At 47.7% G+C, this 15,887-nt stretch overlaps 1 protein-coding gene across 8 annotated transcripts in view; it reads left to right on the forward strand.

Moving 5' to 3' along the window:
- CDH4 (cadherin 4) overlaps nt 1-15,887 on the forward strand; it is an 831,041-nt gene that overhangs the window by 747,743 nt on the left and 67,411 nt on the right. The window lies entirely within an intron of this gene.

Below are 15,887 nucleotides of genomic sequence, written 5' to 3' on the forward strand. Positions count from 1 at the left end.
GCTGAAATCAGTGGACGTGACGAAGTCAAGGTCCATCCATTTTGATGGGGCTACTCTGAGTAAAAGCCACCTGGTTGCAACACAGATGCAGTCTGTGAAATATGTCTACCTAAAAGGATTGTTGGAAGAGGGAAACCTTCAGCAGATGCTGAAAAGATGGCGCCCATCTGATATATAACAGGAGGGAGTTTCAAAAGGTAGGTGCCGCCAGTGGCGGACCTACATTTTGGGGGCCCTCAAGCTTGAACTGTCATGGGGGGGGGGCTTCGCAATCAGCAATGAGGTCTGGGTAACTGCTTTTATCTTCTTCAATGGAATCGTTCCACAGCAGATCACCACATCTTTACAACATCTGTGCTACTGACTCTCAAACTTTGGGATTGTTGAAACACAGGCAACAAAAAAATTAACCAATTTGAGTTGTGTGACTCAAATTGAGTCGACTAGACCCAATTTTTTTAAGCGATGTGGACTAAAGTCGTTTCTGGAACCCCTCTGGGATTAGGGCCCCTGAAGCTTTTAAGCTTCATCAGTTTCACAGTAGACTGGCACCCCTGGGTGCCACAATGCTAAAGACTTAATTCCTATATTGTGCAGAATGGACTTCCTGATAAGATGGTTTCTGCAGAAGCCCCTCACCTAGGTGGAATCTACACACATTTAAAAAAACATTCTGAAAATGCTTTTTTTAAAAACGCTTTTTAAAACACATACAGTGGTACCTCGAGTTAAGAACTTAATTCATAACCTGAAACTGTTCTTAACCTGAGGTACCTCTTTAGCTCATGCGGCCTCCCGCTGCCACCGCATAATTTCTGTTCTCATCCTGAAGCAAAGTTATTAACCCAAGGTACTATTTTTGGGTTAGCAGAGTCTGTAACCTGAAGCATCTGTAACCTGAAGCATCTGTAACCCAAGGTACCACTGTACATTGAATTTTCCATAAGGCTCGCCACCACCATATAGTGTCACATTGTATATTGCACTTAAAATGTTTTAACTGGATATATAAGGGGAGAGATTATCTCTAACCTATCCTGGTCTCAAGCCGAGTAGGGCTTTATACACCCAAACCAGCACCTTGAACTTAGCCCATTAAATTATATGAATAGGGTCATAATTGGACATGATTACCATAATTCCATACAGTGCATCTCAACATAGTGAGGAAACTGTAACTGGGTGATCTCTGGGTCCACTCAGGCTGCTTTCCAGAAGGTGAATGCTAGTGTCCCTGCTCAGGGATCATTACCTTTATGCCAGGCAGACTTTCACAACAAAGGTGCCTTCAAATAGAGAACTGTCCTCTATAAATCAGATTGCATGGCCACCTTGGTTTTCATACCCAACACCAACAAAACTTGGGACCCACTCTTCTGCACTGTTTGTGTGTGTGTCTGAATCTTGTTGCAGAAAAGCTTTAGAAGAAGAAGAAAGTTTAGGTTTTAACTTACGCAGATACAAAAGAACTAAAAAAAAAAAAAAGACTGTGTTATGTGTGAAAACTAGGAGCGGGCAGAGCTGTTTAGTTGCATTCCAGAAATACTGTTGCAGACTGAGGGTGGCGGCAGGGAATTATCCACCAAGCATCAGAGTGGATTCAGAATTTGGAACATCTTCTGATGGGTCATTAAAATGTCCTAGTCCACAATTCACACCACATATTTCATAGAATCATAGAATCTTAGAGTTGGAATAGACCACAAGGGCCATCGAGTCCAACCCCCTGCCAAGCAGGAAACACCATCAGACCACTCCTGACATATGGTTGTCAAGCCTCTGCTTAAAGACCTCCAAAGAAGGAGACTCCACCACACTCCTTGGCAGCAAATTCCACTGTCGAACAGCTCTTATTGTCAGGAAGTTCTTCCTAATGTTTAGGTGGAATCTTCTTTCTTGTAGTTTGGATCCATTGCTCCGTGTCCGCTTCTCTGGAGCAGCAGAAAACAACCTTTCTCCCTCCTCTATATGACATCCTTTTATATATTTGAACATGGCTATCATATCACCCCTTAACCTCCTCTTCTCCAGGCTAAACATGCCCAGCTCCCTTAGCCGTTCCTCATAAGGCATCGTTTCCAGGCCTTTGACCATTTTGGTTGCCCTCCTCTGGACACGTTCCAGTTTGTCAGTGTCCTTCTTGAACTGTGGTGCCCAGAACTGGACACAGTACTCCAGGTGAGGTCTGACCAGAGCAGAATACAGTGGCACTATTACTTCCCTTGATCTAGATGCTATACTCCTATTGATGCAGCCCAGAATTGCATTGGCTTTTTTAGCTGCCGCGTCACACTGTTGGCTCATGTCAAGTTTGTGGTCAACCAAGACTCCTAGATCCTTTTCACATGTACTGCTCTCAAGCCAGGTGTCCCCCATCTTGTATTTGTGCCTCTCATTTTTTTTGCCCAAGTGCAATACTTTACATTTCTCCCTGTTAAAGTTCATCTTGTTTGTTTTGTTTGTATTTGAAGTGCTGTGTTAACTGACGAAGCTTCCCCCAAAGAATTATGGCAGCTGTGGTTTGCTAAGGGTACTGAGAGTTGTTAAAGGTAAAGGGACGCCTGACCATTAGGTCCAGTCGTGGCCGACTCTGGGGTTGCGGCGCTCATCTCGCTTTATTGGCCGAGGGAGCCGGCATACAGCTTCCGGGTCATGTGGCCAGCATGACTAAGCCGCTTCTGGTGAACCAGAGCAACGGCTCTACCTTCCCGCCGGAGCGGTACCTATTTATCTACTTGCACTTTGACGTGCTTTCGAACTGCTAGGTTGGCAGGAGCAGGGACTGAGCAACGGGAGCTCACCCCGTCGTGGGGATTCGAACCACCGACCTTCTGATTGGCAAGTCCTAGGCTCTGTGGTTTAACCCACAGCGCCAGGCGGCTCCTATTCGCCTCACAGAGTTACAGTTCCCAGAGTTTCCTGTGAAGAGGCTTAATTGTTAAACCTCTCTGGGAATTGTAGTTCTGTGAGGGGTCTCCTAACAACTCTCAGCACCCTTAACAAACCACAGCTCCCAGAATCCTCCTGGGGCAGGCATGACTCTTTAAAGCGATATCATAGTGCTTGAAATGTATGGTGTGAACCTAGTGGCATATTTGTCTTCCTGCATGTGCCTGGCTTGGAAACCTCCAGATGTTGACAGGATCTACCAGACCCTGGAAATATCTCTGTTCCAGAATATTTCTTCCTCAGCTCAAATGCAGTTATCAGTTAAGACAGCAAATAGGAAGCAAAGCCCGTTCTGCAGCATGAATTTAGACAATCGTTTTCACAAAGCTAAACAAGATGCTGGACTTGACAGTCCTTTGCTCTGATTTAGCAGGACTCGTTTTATGTTCTTGTGACTCCCCTATCGTTCTCTCATGGAAATGCCTTCTTGTGGAAGTTGTAAATAGATTGCTTTTGAACATCCAAACAGATCTGAGTGTGCCTTCATAAGAGAGTTCTCACCTAGTGTGAGAATCTGGATCAAAGGTAATGCTTTGGAAAGGCACGTTTGGTATTTACACTTTCTCACTTGTTAGTAAGTACACTGTATTCTGCTGTGGATTTATTTTATTTTATTTTTTTATGATGTTCACAGTGTTTTGTGATGTTTTGAGCTGTGGGGGATTTTAAGCAGAGCTGTACACATTCCACACTGTGATATGTTCCTCATTTAAGGCAGGGATAGGGAGCGTGAGGACTTCCAAATATTGTTCAGCTTTTCACTCCTATCCGTCTGCATGGCCAGAGACGTAGTCCATCTGTCTGGGCCTCACTCCACCAGCCATGAGGAGAAGGAGGTCCCAGGTGAGCCTCCCTGGGGAGAGAGCATTCCACAAACAGGGAGCCACCACAAAAAAGGCCCTTTCTCATGTCGCCACACTCCTCTCGCGGAGGAGGCACATGAAGGGATTATGTGAGTTGTAGCCTAGTAATATTTGCAGGGCCACAGACTCCCCATCCCAGCACAACCAGTAAGCTAAACTGGTTCTTGCCTTGTAAGCATCTTCCATACTGCACTGCAGCACAGACTACTCACAGCATCCTAAGACTCAAAGCAGGGGTTAAGATGGTAAAACATTTTAAACTGTCAGGAAAAACGGGGTGGGGGGAGGGGGGGAGAGAGAGAGAGGCTTCCCTTTTAACATTCATTTCAGTGAAAGGTAGTGACATCTAGTGGCCATTTTTTATTTAAAAAATTAAAAACCCAAAGTGTATAGGGTCTGACTCCTGCCTGAGCAAATACTTTGTAAATGCAATAAGTAGAGTTTAAGCAACTACCGGCTGTCTAGCATCAGTATCTGTAATACAGAAATACTGCAATATAGAAATCCCTGCTTTTATCCTGCATAATGTACAGATGACTCACTCTCATTAACGCCTTATTCGCTATTGAATTAGTTCGGTTTTACCAGAATCAAAGACCGCAGCCATAAAGCAAAATGACTAAAAAAATAATCTGCAGAATTAAAGCAGAGTCAATTCATATGTTTACAAACAATTTTGAGACATTTGTCATCAAGGCTACAGATATAGTTCCCCAAAAGAGCTAAATTCAAACAGAAATGATCACCAACTTCTTATCATTACAGAAGAGTATTCTGTGGTAGCTGTATCCGGAGCTAATGTAAAGGGCACAGCCTCCAGTAACAGCGCCAGCCCAAGTCATTTTGCTGCCTGAGGCAAAGGACAAGATGTTGCTTCTTCCCATTTCTTGCACAGAAGCTCACTAGGCTGGCAGTCGATTCTTAATTCGGTGCAGGCCATGGGAGTGTCCCATGGCATGCTCTATGTCACACACAGCTGTGTCCCTTTCCCCTCCACTGCCTAAAGCAGCTGTGTCACCCTGCCTAATAGCAGGGCTGGTCCTGCCTAGTAAACACCTCCTTTGCCCTTCCAGTTTAAAAAGATAATGATTTTGACCATCTACACACACACAAAATGCCTTTCCTAAGAAAAATTGGATGTCTTGCTGTGCTTTCTGGCATAAGGAGCAACCAGCATATTATTATGCATGTACTAATGACAGGGCTCAGATGTTGCTTCAGCAACTATCAGTCTGAGACTGAGCCCCATATAGTAGCACAGCTGCATCCCAATTGCTGGCCCCACCCTCACCGGAAGGAACCTTTCCAGTTAAAGGGACCTAGCCCCCTCCCATGGACTGCAAGAATATCAAACCTATCCATTCTGAATGAAATCAGCTCTGAGTGCTCACTGGAAGGACAGATCGTGAAGCTGAGGCTCCAATACTTTGGCCACCTCATGAGAAGAGAAGACTCCCTGGAAAAGACCCTGATGTTGGGAAAGATGGAGGGCACAAGGAGAAGGGGATGACAGAGGACGAGATGGTTGGACAGTGTTCTCGAAGCTACGAACATGAGTTTGACCAAACTGCAGGAGGCAGTGAAGAAGAAGAGTTCGGATTTGATATCCCGCTTTATCACTACCTGAAGGAGTCTCAAAGCGGCTAACATTCTCCTTTCCCTTCCTTCCCCGCAACAAACACTCTGTGAGGTGAGTGAGGCTGAGAGACTTCAGAGAAGTGTGACTAGCCCAAGGTCACCCAGCAGCTACATGTGGAGGAGCGGAGACGTGAACCTGGTTCACCAGATTACGAGTCTACTGCTCTTAACCACTACACCATACTGGCACTCCTGGAAGGCAGGAGTGCCTGGCGTGCTCTGGTCCATGGCGTCATGAAGATTCGGGCACGACTAAACAACTAAATAATCCTCTCCTGCCATCCACTACTCCTGCAGAGCAGGGGAGATTCTGGTCCTACTGCAGCTTCTGCAATGGAATCCACTATGAGAGGAGACATGACAGCCAGATTCAAGTATCTCAAGGGCTTTAATGTGGAAGATGAAGAAAGCTTGTTTTCTCCTGTCCCGGAGGGTAGGACGCAAACCAATGGCTTCCAGTTACAAGAAATGAGATTCCAACTAAACCTCAGGAAGAACGTATTGTCAGTAAGAGCTGTTCAACAGTGGAAGGTGGTGGACTCTCCTTCCTTGGGTGTTTTTAAGCAGAGGTTGGATGGCTTTGGTTGAGATTCCTGCATTGCAAGGGGTTGGACCCATGGGGTCTCTTCCAACTCTACAATTCCATGATTCTATGAGGACAGCAGCATGACATCCTGAGGACAGAGAGGCAGTGGTACCATCTTCTGGGGCTGGTCCTCTGGGCCATTCCCCTTCTGATTCAGAGTCCACATCCTCATGAAGGAAGGGGCAATAGATCTGTGGTACAAGACCTGCCATTCATGCTAAACTTCCAATGTTCAATCCCTGGCATCTCCAGGTAAGGTTGGGGTACACCACCCCTTCCTGCAACCCTGGAGAGATGCTGCCCATCTGTGTAGGCTAGCCTTTCTCAACCTGTGGGCCCCCAGATGTTGTTGAACTACAACTCCCATCACCCCTAGCTAGCAAGGCCAGAGCTCAGGGATGATGGGAGTTGTAGTCCAACAACATCTGGGGACCCACAGGTTGAGAACTGCTGGTGTAGGCAGTGCTGAACTGGATAGAGATTTTTCTTAAAAATATAAAGCGGTATAGAAATAAATTATTATTAATAATAATAATAATAGTAATAGAGCAATGACTGGCTTTTTATAAGGCAGGTTCCTAAGTTCCAAGCGATTGGAGAAAGGGAATCTGACTCCAGGGTCATGACAGGATGAGTTAGTAGAGCCAATTATTCACTTTTCCCAGTGCGAAGTTGTAAGGCAAACTATAGGTTACACTGAAGCCATTTGCAATGAAGTCTTGACATCCCCTTTCCTCTGCAAAACATTGGGGGGGGGGAGGGATTTGAAATGAATAATGATAGCGTTTCATCCAAGCCTGCCTTTCCAGATCCCGAAAGGTTTCTTCCTCAGCAAAAGGCGGTTCCATTTTTCTGCCTCGCCCTTTGCAATTTTCAGTGTGGGACTGAGCTTCCCGTATTGTAGCAAGGCGGTCATGGATGATGTGTGCTTTTCTTTCACTAAAACAACTCCCATATTTGGAAGGGAATGCTTAACCCCTTCCCCTACCAGCTGGTTTCCTCTGATTCTTCCCCATAACTTCTGTTACCCACCACTCACTTCAGCATTCAAGACCCATGTTTCCCTTCCAAGCACCAGCCTGCAACCTTGGTGCGAAGGAAGCCACCAGAAGAAAAATTGGGGGACCACCTGGCAGCTGAAGGGTTAAGAGCTCCCCTCCCTATACATTCTTCTTTGCTTCAAAGCATCCCTCTCTGAAAGACGCTTTGCAAAGGGAGAAGCGGATCGTGGGGCTTGATTTCACAAATCATTTGCCCCCTCTTAGAGCACCCTGCCTATTCAACAACTTTAGGAAGAGAAGCTTTGGGAGGCGGCATTCAAACATCCGCTGAGCATTAAAAGTCCTCACATGCATGCAAGCCCACAAGGCATTACGGTCACCAAGACATCTCTGCCTAGAATCCAGCTTAAACGGATCAAAAACTGCTGCCTCCCCCTCGAGCAGGAATAAAGGACAACTCACCCATTTCTCTAAATTTGAGAACTGAGCAGAAAGTTTTTGCAAGGGCCAGAAACAGCTTTGCACGTTCCCCATTGCTCTTTTCCATAATTCAAACCTGAGGGTATTTTACAGTTATATAAACTACTGCTCTTTAGCAAAAGTGACCTTTAAAATAAATCAGCCTCCTGGTTATAGTCAGAAATCCATTCCAGGTAGGCACAAAAATAGAGCCTTGTTCTAGCAATATTAATAGCCGAGTCCTGGGCATGTTTTCTTAGACATGAGCCCCACATTTGTTTGATGGCCCCTGCTCCCAAGCAAGGACTGTTGCCTAAGCATTTGCTATCTCCTACATATTCTGGATTTTTGCAAAAAGCAATCAAGGCAGCAAACGATACAACAAACCACGTTTTATTCTGGGCAACCAAATTACAATCATAAATTAAAACAGGGATGGTGTCAGGTTCCATCAGCCCCAGACAGCATAGCCAATGGTCACGAATGATGGGAGTTGTAGTGCAGCAACATCTGGAGAGTAACAGCTTAGCCACCCCTGCCATGAAAGATGGGTGTAGGGCATCTAGAATCCCACCTGCCATATTTGGACCAAAAAAGCAGATCCACCTCTCAGGGGTGGACTTTGGTAATCTTTGGTAGCAAGGCTCTCTGAGCGTGGACAAAATCAGATGCCACCAAATGGATCTTCTCAATGATGGATCTTCTCAATTTTGAGCCCCCTTTGCTCAGCACCCTGGGCAGGGGAACCACCCACACCACACTAAATCTGGCGCTGCACTGCTTGTCAAGAAATCCTGGCATCCCAGGTCATGGTCAGAGCCCTGAAAGCTGGTATAGATCAGACTGGTGCTTGGATGTGAGTCCACCTTGACATTTCAGATGTGCCTGCGTTGATTTCCATGGTGAGATAAAGGCAGGATCTAAATTGGGGTTTCCCAAACTTGGGTCTCCAGCTGCTTTTGGACTACAACTCCTATCATTCCTAGTTCACAGGACCAGTGGTCAGGGAAGATGGGGATTGTAGTCCAAAAACAGCTGGAGACCCAGGTTTGCAGAACCCTGGCCTAAATGCGCTAAGCAAATGATAATGTAGGAAGCTGCTTTAAGTATAGGAAGGCCATTGGTCCACCTAGTCTAGAATTTTCTGTGATGACTGGCAGCAGCTCCCCAGGGGCATCCTAGAGATGCCAGGTCTTGAACCTGGGACTTTTCACATGCAAAGCAGACCCTCTACCACAAAGCTATGGTCCTTATCCAAGCAGGTGAGCAATTTCTGGCCAGTCCTCATGTAACATTTGGTTAAAGGTAAAGGTAAAGGTAAAGGGACCCCTGACCATTAGGTCCAGTCATGGCCGACTCTGGGGTTGCGGCGCTCATCTCGCTTTATTGGCCGAGGGAGCCAGCGTACAGCTTCTGGGTCATGTGGCCAGCATGACTAAGCCGCTTCTAGCAAACCAGAGCAGCACACAGAAACGCCGTTTACCTTCCCGCCGGAGTGGTACCTATTTATCTACTTGCACTTTGACGTGTTTTCGAATTGCTAGGTTGGCAGGAGCAGGGACCTAACAATGGGAGCTCACCCCGTCACGGGGATTCGAACCACCGACCTTCTGATCGGCAAGTTGTAGGCTCTGTGGTTTAACCCACAGCACCACCCGTGTCCCTAACATTTGGTTACCCCAGCCGGAATTTAAGACACATGTTTGCTCTATCCAGCAGCTGGAGGGGAGTGGGGAATGGTTTTGTGCCTTGACTTCATCCTGCAATGTATCCATGGCAAATTGCTTCACCTCCACCTGCAGGTCAAGTGTGCTTCTCTTTGACTTTTGCAATCAGAACCATGTCCAGCTTTGGATGTTGTGAAATGCAAGAGTGGCACAAAGCCCTGTCTCTGTTCTCCCTCCCTCTTATGATATCTCAAACCACCAGCACTGCAGCCCCACCGTGTCTTTTCAGAGTAGGATTTGTTTCAGCAGCAAGAGAACCGCACAGTTCTATTTGAAGCAATTCTGCTCTGAGTTATGGCGGGGGAAGGAAAGAGGCTGGAAGATGGCAACGGAGGCTTGCGCTTGGCACAGCGCCGACGGAGGAGAAATCAAGGGCTGAGCTCACCACTAACGCGCACAAAAGCACATCCTATCTTGCTCTCAAATTACCTGTCAATCAAAGCAGGAGGCTTGAAGCTTAATAGTTTCAGGATATAAACATAGCCCAGGGGGGCTTTGCAATACACTGCTGCTAAGCCCCACGTGTTCTACAACGGGAATTAACGTTGCTATGTAAAACTTAGCAGTTGGACCGGAGCAAAAAAAGGAATTGGCTGTGCTGGTGGTCGACTGGGACAGTCAAGCCATGCAGCTGGAGAAATGCAATCTGGTTTTCTTGTTCATATAACTCGGACGAGGCTTTAGACACAAGACACGGGTGGATGAGCTTCTGAGGCACAAAGTGAGGAGTGTGAAGCTGAATATTAGGAGATTCAGGACAGATGAAATAAAATACTTCCTCGCACAGCACATAGTTAAACTATGGAGCTCGCTGCCACAGAAAGCAGTGATGGCCGCCAACCTGGATGACTTTAAAAGAGGGTGAGACAGATTCATGGAGAATATAGATACTAGCCATGATGGCAAGGCTCTGCCTCCACAGCAATGCTTCTGAACACCAGTTGCTGGAGACCACTGCAGGGGAGCAAATCCTGCGGTGATGTTTCCTCCAGGCATCTGGTCAGCCACTGTGAGAACAGGAAGCTGGACTAGATGGGCCATTGGCCTAGTCCAGCAAGCTCTTCTTAAGTTATTGTGCGTGTGATACACACTATGGTGCAAATATATACAGTCATACCTCAGGTTGCGTCTGCTGCAGGTTGCGTTTTTTCGGGTTGCGGACTGCCGAAACCTGGAAGTACAGTCATACCTTGGGTTGAATAAGCTTCAGGTTGAGCGTTTTCAGGTTACACTCAGCGGCGACTCGGAAGTAACGGAACGCATTACTTCCAGGTTTCACTGCTCACGCATGCGCACTCAAAATGATGTCACGCACATGCATGGAAGCAGCAAAATGTGACCTGCGCATGCGCAGATCTGCAGTCACATATTACGTTCTACTCAGGATGCGAACAGAGCTCCGGAACAGATCCCGTTCACATCCAGAGGTACCACTGTACTGGAATGGGTTACTTCCAGGTTTCGGCAGTTGCGTATGCACAGAAGCACTAAATCGTGCTTTGAGCATGCGCAAAAGTGCCGAATCACAACCCGCACATGCACAGACATGCAGACGCGGGTTGCAAATGCTGCGGGTTGCGAACGTGCACCCTGCACGGATCACGTTCATAACCCGAGTGTCCACTGTACACGAATACACCCTGCAGTCTTCACAGAAGCCCCTTTCCAGGGGCCTCATCTTCAAGAGGTATGGAAGGTGCTTACACAAGAACAGGCTGTTTCAGTGGTCGCTCCCAGGCTGTGAGAAACATGTCTGGCACCGCGCTTGCCAGTTTTATTTTATTGCATTTATACCCCAAGGAGCTCAAGGTCATGTACATGACTCACCACCTCCTCATTTAATATCCACAACAACCCTGTGGGGTAGGTGAGGCTGACAGACAGTGACTGGCCCAAGGTCACCCAGGGAGCTTCATGGCCAAGTGGGGATTTGAACCCTGGTCTTCCAGGTCTTCGTCTGAGGTGCTAACCACTACAGTGGTACCTCGGGTTACATATGCTTCAGGTTTCATACGCTTCAGGTTACAGGCTCCGCTAACCCAGAAATAGTACCTTGGATTAAGTACTTTGCTTCAGGATGAGAACAGAAATCGTGCTTCGGTGGTGCGGCGGCAAGAGGAGGCCCCTTTAGCTAAAGTGGTGCTTCAGGTTAAGAACGGACCTCCGGAATGAATTAAGTTCTTAACCCGAGGTACCACTGTACAACCATACTAGGCCCCATGCTAAGGTGCTTTTTAGTGGTTAATTTACCCTCTGTTGTGGTGCTTTTAGTGGAGTGGAGTAGGACTTATCCTTTTTCTTGCGTCGCAGAATGAGCATTTTAGGAATATCGTATCGTGCGTTGTTTTAAATTTGGCTTTTGTCAGTATTTCATTTTGTTGCTAAGTCCCTTTGAGACATTTCTTTTGGACGAAGCAGCAAACAAATACTATTATGATTATTAGATATATATTTTTCCTGGTTAAAGGGTGGAGTAAGACAGACTTACTCACATAAAGAAGGGACGCGGGTGGCGCTGTGGGTAAAAGCCTCAGCGCCTAGGGCTTGCCGATCGAAAGGTTGGCGGTTCGAATCCCCGCGGCGGGGTGCGCTCCCGCTGCTCGGTCCCAGCTCCTGCCCACCTAGCAGTTCGAAAGCACCCCCGGGTGCAAGTAGATAAATAGGGACCGCTTACTGGCGGGAAGGTAAATGGCGTTCCGTGTGCTGCGCTGGCTCGCCAGATGCAGCTTTGTCACGCTGGCCACGTGACCCGGAAGTGTCTCCGGACAGTGCTGGCCCCCGGCCTCTTGAGTGAGATGGGCGCACAACCCTAGAGTCTGTCAAGACTGGCCCGTACGGGCAGGGGTACCTTTACCTTTACTTACTCACATAAAAGGTACTAAATCAAGAGCCAATGAGAATCTGCAATAGCCAACAAGAACGGCCGAGAAACCACTAACAAGAAACAATGCCCTCTCCCCAAATGATGGTTTTTGACGGAAATGATTGCATGAATGAAGCAACGAGCTAAGCCCTGTCCCCATAGCTATATGTCAAATAGGAGGAAGTGTCTGTGCAAGGAAGATAAAGAACTAATTATCTTAATATGTAAATTGGGGCATATTTAGTCCATGAACCCCTTGATGCTCAAAGGACCATGCAGGCCTTCTTCTCCTTAGGTATCTCTTCCCAGCTACTTTTCACAGACAATAAACGGGCAGTGCTTTGCTGTGTTTTTATTATGTTGGAAGCCGCCCAGAATGGCTGGGGCAACCCAGCCAGATGGGCAGGGTATCTGGAATAAATTATTATTATAAATTGTTATTATTATGCAGGACATCAACACCAGAGAATGGTGGTGTTTTTGCTTTGCTTGCATCTCATCTTATCTGAAGGAGCATCTAGTATTTCTTTTCATTATTTTGTCTGCCTTCGACTGACTTCTAAGTAGACCAAGTTAGGATTGCACTCTTGGGGGGGGGGGATCCCACTTTCCCTCGGTCAGTTAGTAGAGATCATTGTCCTGAATCTCCTGTGACTTGAAGAATAAGCAGGAATCCTAATTCAGCCTGTGTGCTGTGCCACATGTATTATTCCTCAGGAACTCCTTTGAATTGGATTATTATGTGGCAGGGGGGAAATGTAGCCACAACAAATGCTCTTTTATTATATTATTATTATTATTAGGCTGCTTTCTGGGCCAATGCTCATCCAAAGTATGCACTCAGAGCAATTGGAGTTGATTATTTTGTAGCCAATTGCCTGTTACCTCCGAGGATGTGGACAGGCTGCTTGGACGAGTGAAACCAACCACCTGTCTCCTGGATCCTTGCCCATCCTGGCTTATAAAAGCTAGCCGGGAAGGACTGGGCAATGGGCTTCGTGGGGTGGTGAATGCTTCCCTCCGTGAGGGAGCCTTCCCAGACCCGCTGAAAGAGGCGGTTATTAAACCGCTTCTTAAAAAACCATCTTTAGATGCGGCCACGATGGCCAACTATCGCCCAGTCTCAAATCTTCCATTCCTGGGCAAGGTGATTGAGCGAGCGGTTGCCGAACAACTCCAGGCACGCCTGGAAGAAGCGGACCATTTGGATCCCTTCCAGTCGGGATTCAGGCCTCATCATGGGACTGAAACTGCCTTGGTCGCACTGGTTGATGATCTCCGGCGGGCTAGGGACAAAGGTGAGAGCTGTTTCCTAGTTCTGCTGGATCTCTCAGCGGCGTTTGATACCATCGACCATAGCATCCTTCTGGACCGTCTTGAGGGGCTGGGAGCTGGGGGCACTGTTATACAGTGGTTCCGCTCCTTCCTCCTGGGCCGTGTTCAGAAAGTGGTGGTGGGGGATGAGTGTTCAGACCCCTGGGCTCTCACTTGTGGGGTACCTCAGGGTTCTGTCCTCTCCCCCATGCTTTTCAACATTTACATGCAGCCGCTGGGAGAGATCATCAGGAGGTTTGGGCTGGGTGTTCATCAGTATGCGGATGATACCCAGCTCTACCTCTCTTTTAAATCAGAACCAGTGAAGGCGGTGAAGGTCCTGTGTGAGTGTCTGGAGGCGGTTGGAGGATGGATGGCGGCTAACAGATTGAGGTTGAATCCTGACAAGACAGAAGTACTGTTTTTGGGGGACAGGAGGCGGGCAGGTGTGGAGGATTCCCTGGTCCTGAATGGGGTAACTGTGCCCCTGAAGGACCAGGTGCGCAGCCTGGGAGTCATTTTGGACTCACAGCTGTCCATGGAGGCACAGGTCAAATCCGTGTCCAGGGCAGCTGTTTACCAGCTCCATCTGGTACGTAGGCTGAGACCCTATCTGCCTGCGGACTGTCTCGCCAGAGTGGTACATGCTCTGGTTATCTCCCGCTTGGACTACTGCAATGCACTCTACGTGGGGCTACCTTTGAAGGTGACTCGGAAACTACAACTAATCCAGAATGCGGCAGCTAGACTGGTGACTGGGAGCGGCCGCCGAGACCATATAACACCGGTCTTGAAAGACTTGCATTGGCTCCCAGTACGTTTCCGAGCACAATTCAAAGTGTTGGTGCTGACCTTTAAAGCCCTAAACGGCCTCGGTCCAGTATACCTGAAGGAGCGTCTCCACCCCCATCATTCTGCCCGGACGCTGAGATCCAGCGCCGAGGGCCTTCTGGCGGTTCCCTCATTGCGAGAAGCAAAGCTACAGGGAACCAGGCAGAGGGCCTTCTCGGTAGTGGCGCCCACCCTGTGGAACGCCCTTCCAGCAGATGTCAAAGTGATAAATAACTACCTGACATTCAAGAGACATCTTAAGGCAGCCCTGTTCAGGGAAGTTTTTAACATGTGATATTTTATTGTATTTTTGGTTTTTATGGAAGCCGCCCAGAGTGGCTGGGGAGGCCCAGCCAGATGGGCGGGGTATAAATAATAAATTATTATTATTATTATTATTATTATTTTTTTCTTGGATACCCGAATGATAATACCCAGCCCTTTAGAGTGTTCAAAAACAAAACAAAAAAATGGGTTGCATGCAACTAAGTTTTAAAGGTAAAGGTAAAGGGACCCCTGACCATTAGGTCCAGTCATGACCGACTCTGGGGTTGCGGCGCTCATCTCGCTTTATTGGCCGAGGGAGCCGGCGTACAGCTTCCGGGTCATGCGGCCAGCATGACTAAGCCACTTCTGGTGAACAAGAGCAGTGCACGGAAATGCCGTTTACCTTCCCGCCGGAGCGGTACCTATTTATCTACTTGCACTTTGATGTGCTTTTGAACTGCTAGGTTGGCAGGAGCTGGGACCGAGCAATGGGAGCTCACCCCGTCGTGGGGATTCGAACTGTCAACCTTCTGATCGGCAAGTCCTAGGCTCTGTGATTTAACCCACAGCACCACCCGAGTCCCTATCTAAGTTTTAGGCCTACTGAAATGAATAGTCCATAAGTTAGTCTTATTCAGGCATCCTCAAACTTGGCCCTCCAGGTGATGTTTTGGGACTACAATCATCCCTAGATAACAGGACCAGTGGTCAGGGATGATGGGAATTGTAGTCCCAAAACACCTGGAGGGCTGGATTTGGGGGTGCTTGGTCTTATCTATTCATTTCAATGGGTGAGTAGGGTTAGCACTGCACACAACCCAATCAAAATGCATTGTAGCAGCACTAAATTCGGCATCACTTACAACAGGACCAGGGAACTCCAAGCCCATGGCTTGATCCGGCCCAGCAGTCCCGCAGCTCCTGGCTCTTGTTCTGTGCATGCATGTATCTGGGGATGATAAGGCTGTGTGTGGTGCTCTGTCTTGCTGCGAGATCACTGTGTTTCCATGTGCTGACCCTCCCAGTGCTGATAGGAGAACCAGACCTGCTGAGCCATGTTAGCCTTGAGTGAATGCTGCACCCCTGAGTGATAGCCGCATGCAAACTGAAACGCAAGAGTCAAGGCATGGAACGGCACTCCTTCCCTCCATAGGCTGATGCTGGCACTGTGAAGGAAAACCCTTTTAATCAAGGGCTTTTCACATGTGATGGAAAGAAGTTTATTTACCCAACTTGCGTGGTCATGCTGATTCCAGAACTTCAAGCCTACGATGCCATTCCACAGTTCTGCCTACGACGCGGTTTTTCGCCTTCGGAGGACATCCACTCAAAGTTAGCAAATGCTTAATCAGAGAGGAATGGGACCGAAAGGGGGATCCATGCCCACAC

The sequence above is a fragment of the Podarcis muralis genome, chromosome 5 (genome assembly GCF_964188315.1).
Source record: "Podarcis muralis chromosome 5, rPodMur119.hap1.1, whole genome shotgun sequence".
Classification (NCBI taxonomy): domain Eukaryota; kingdom Metazoa; phylum Chordata; class Lepidosauria; order Squamata; family Lacertidae; genus Podarcis; species Podarcis muralis.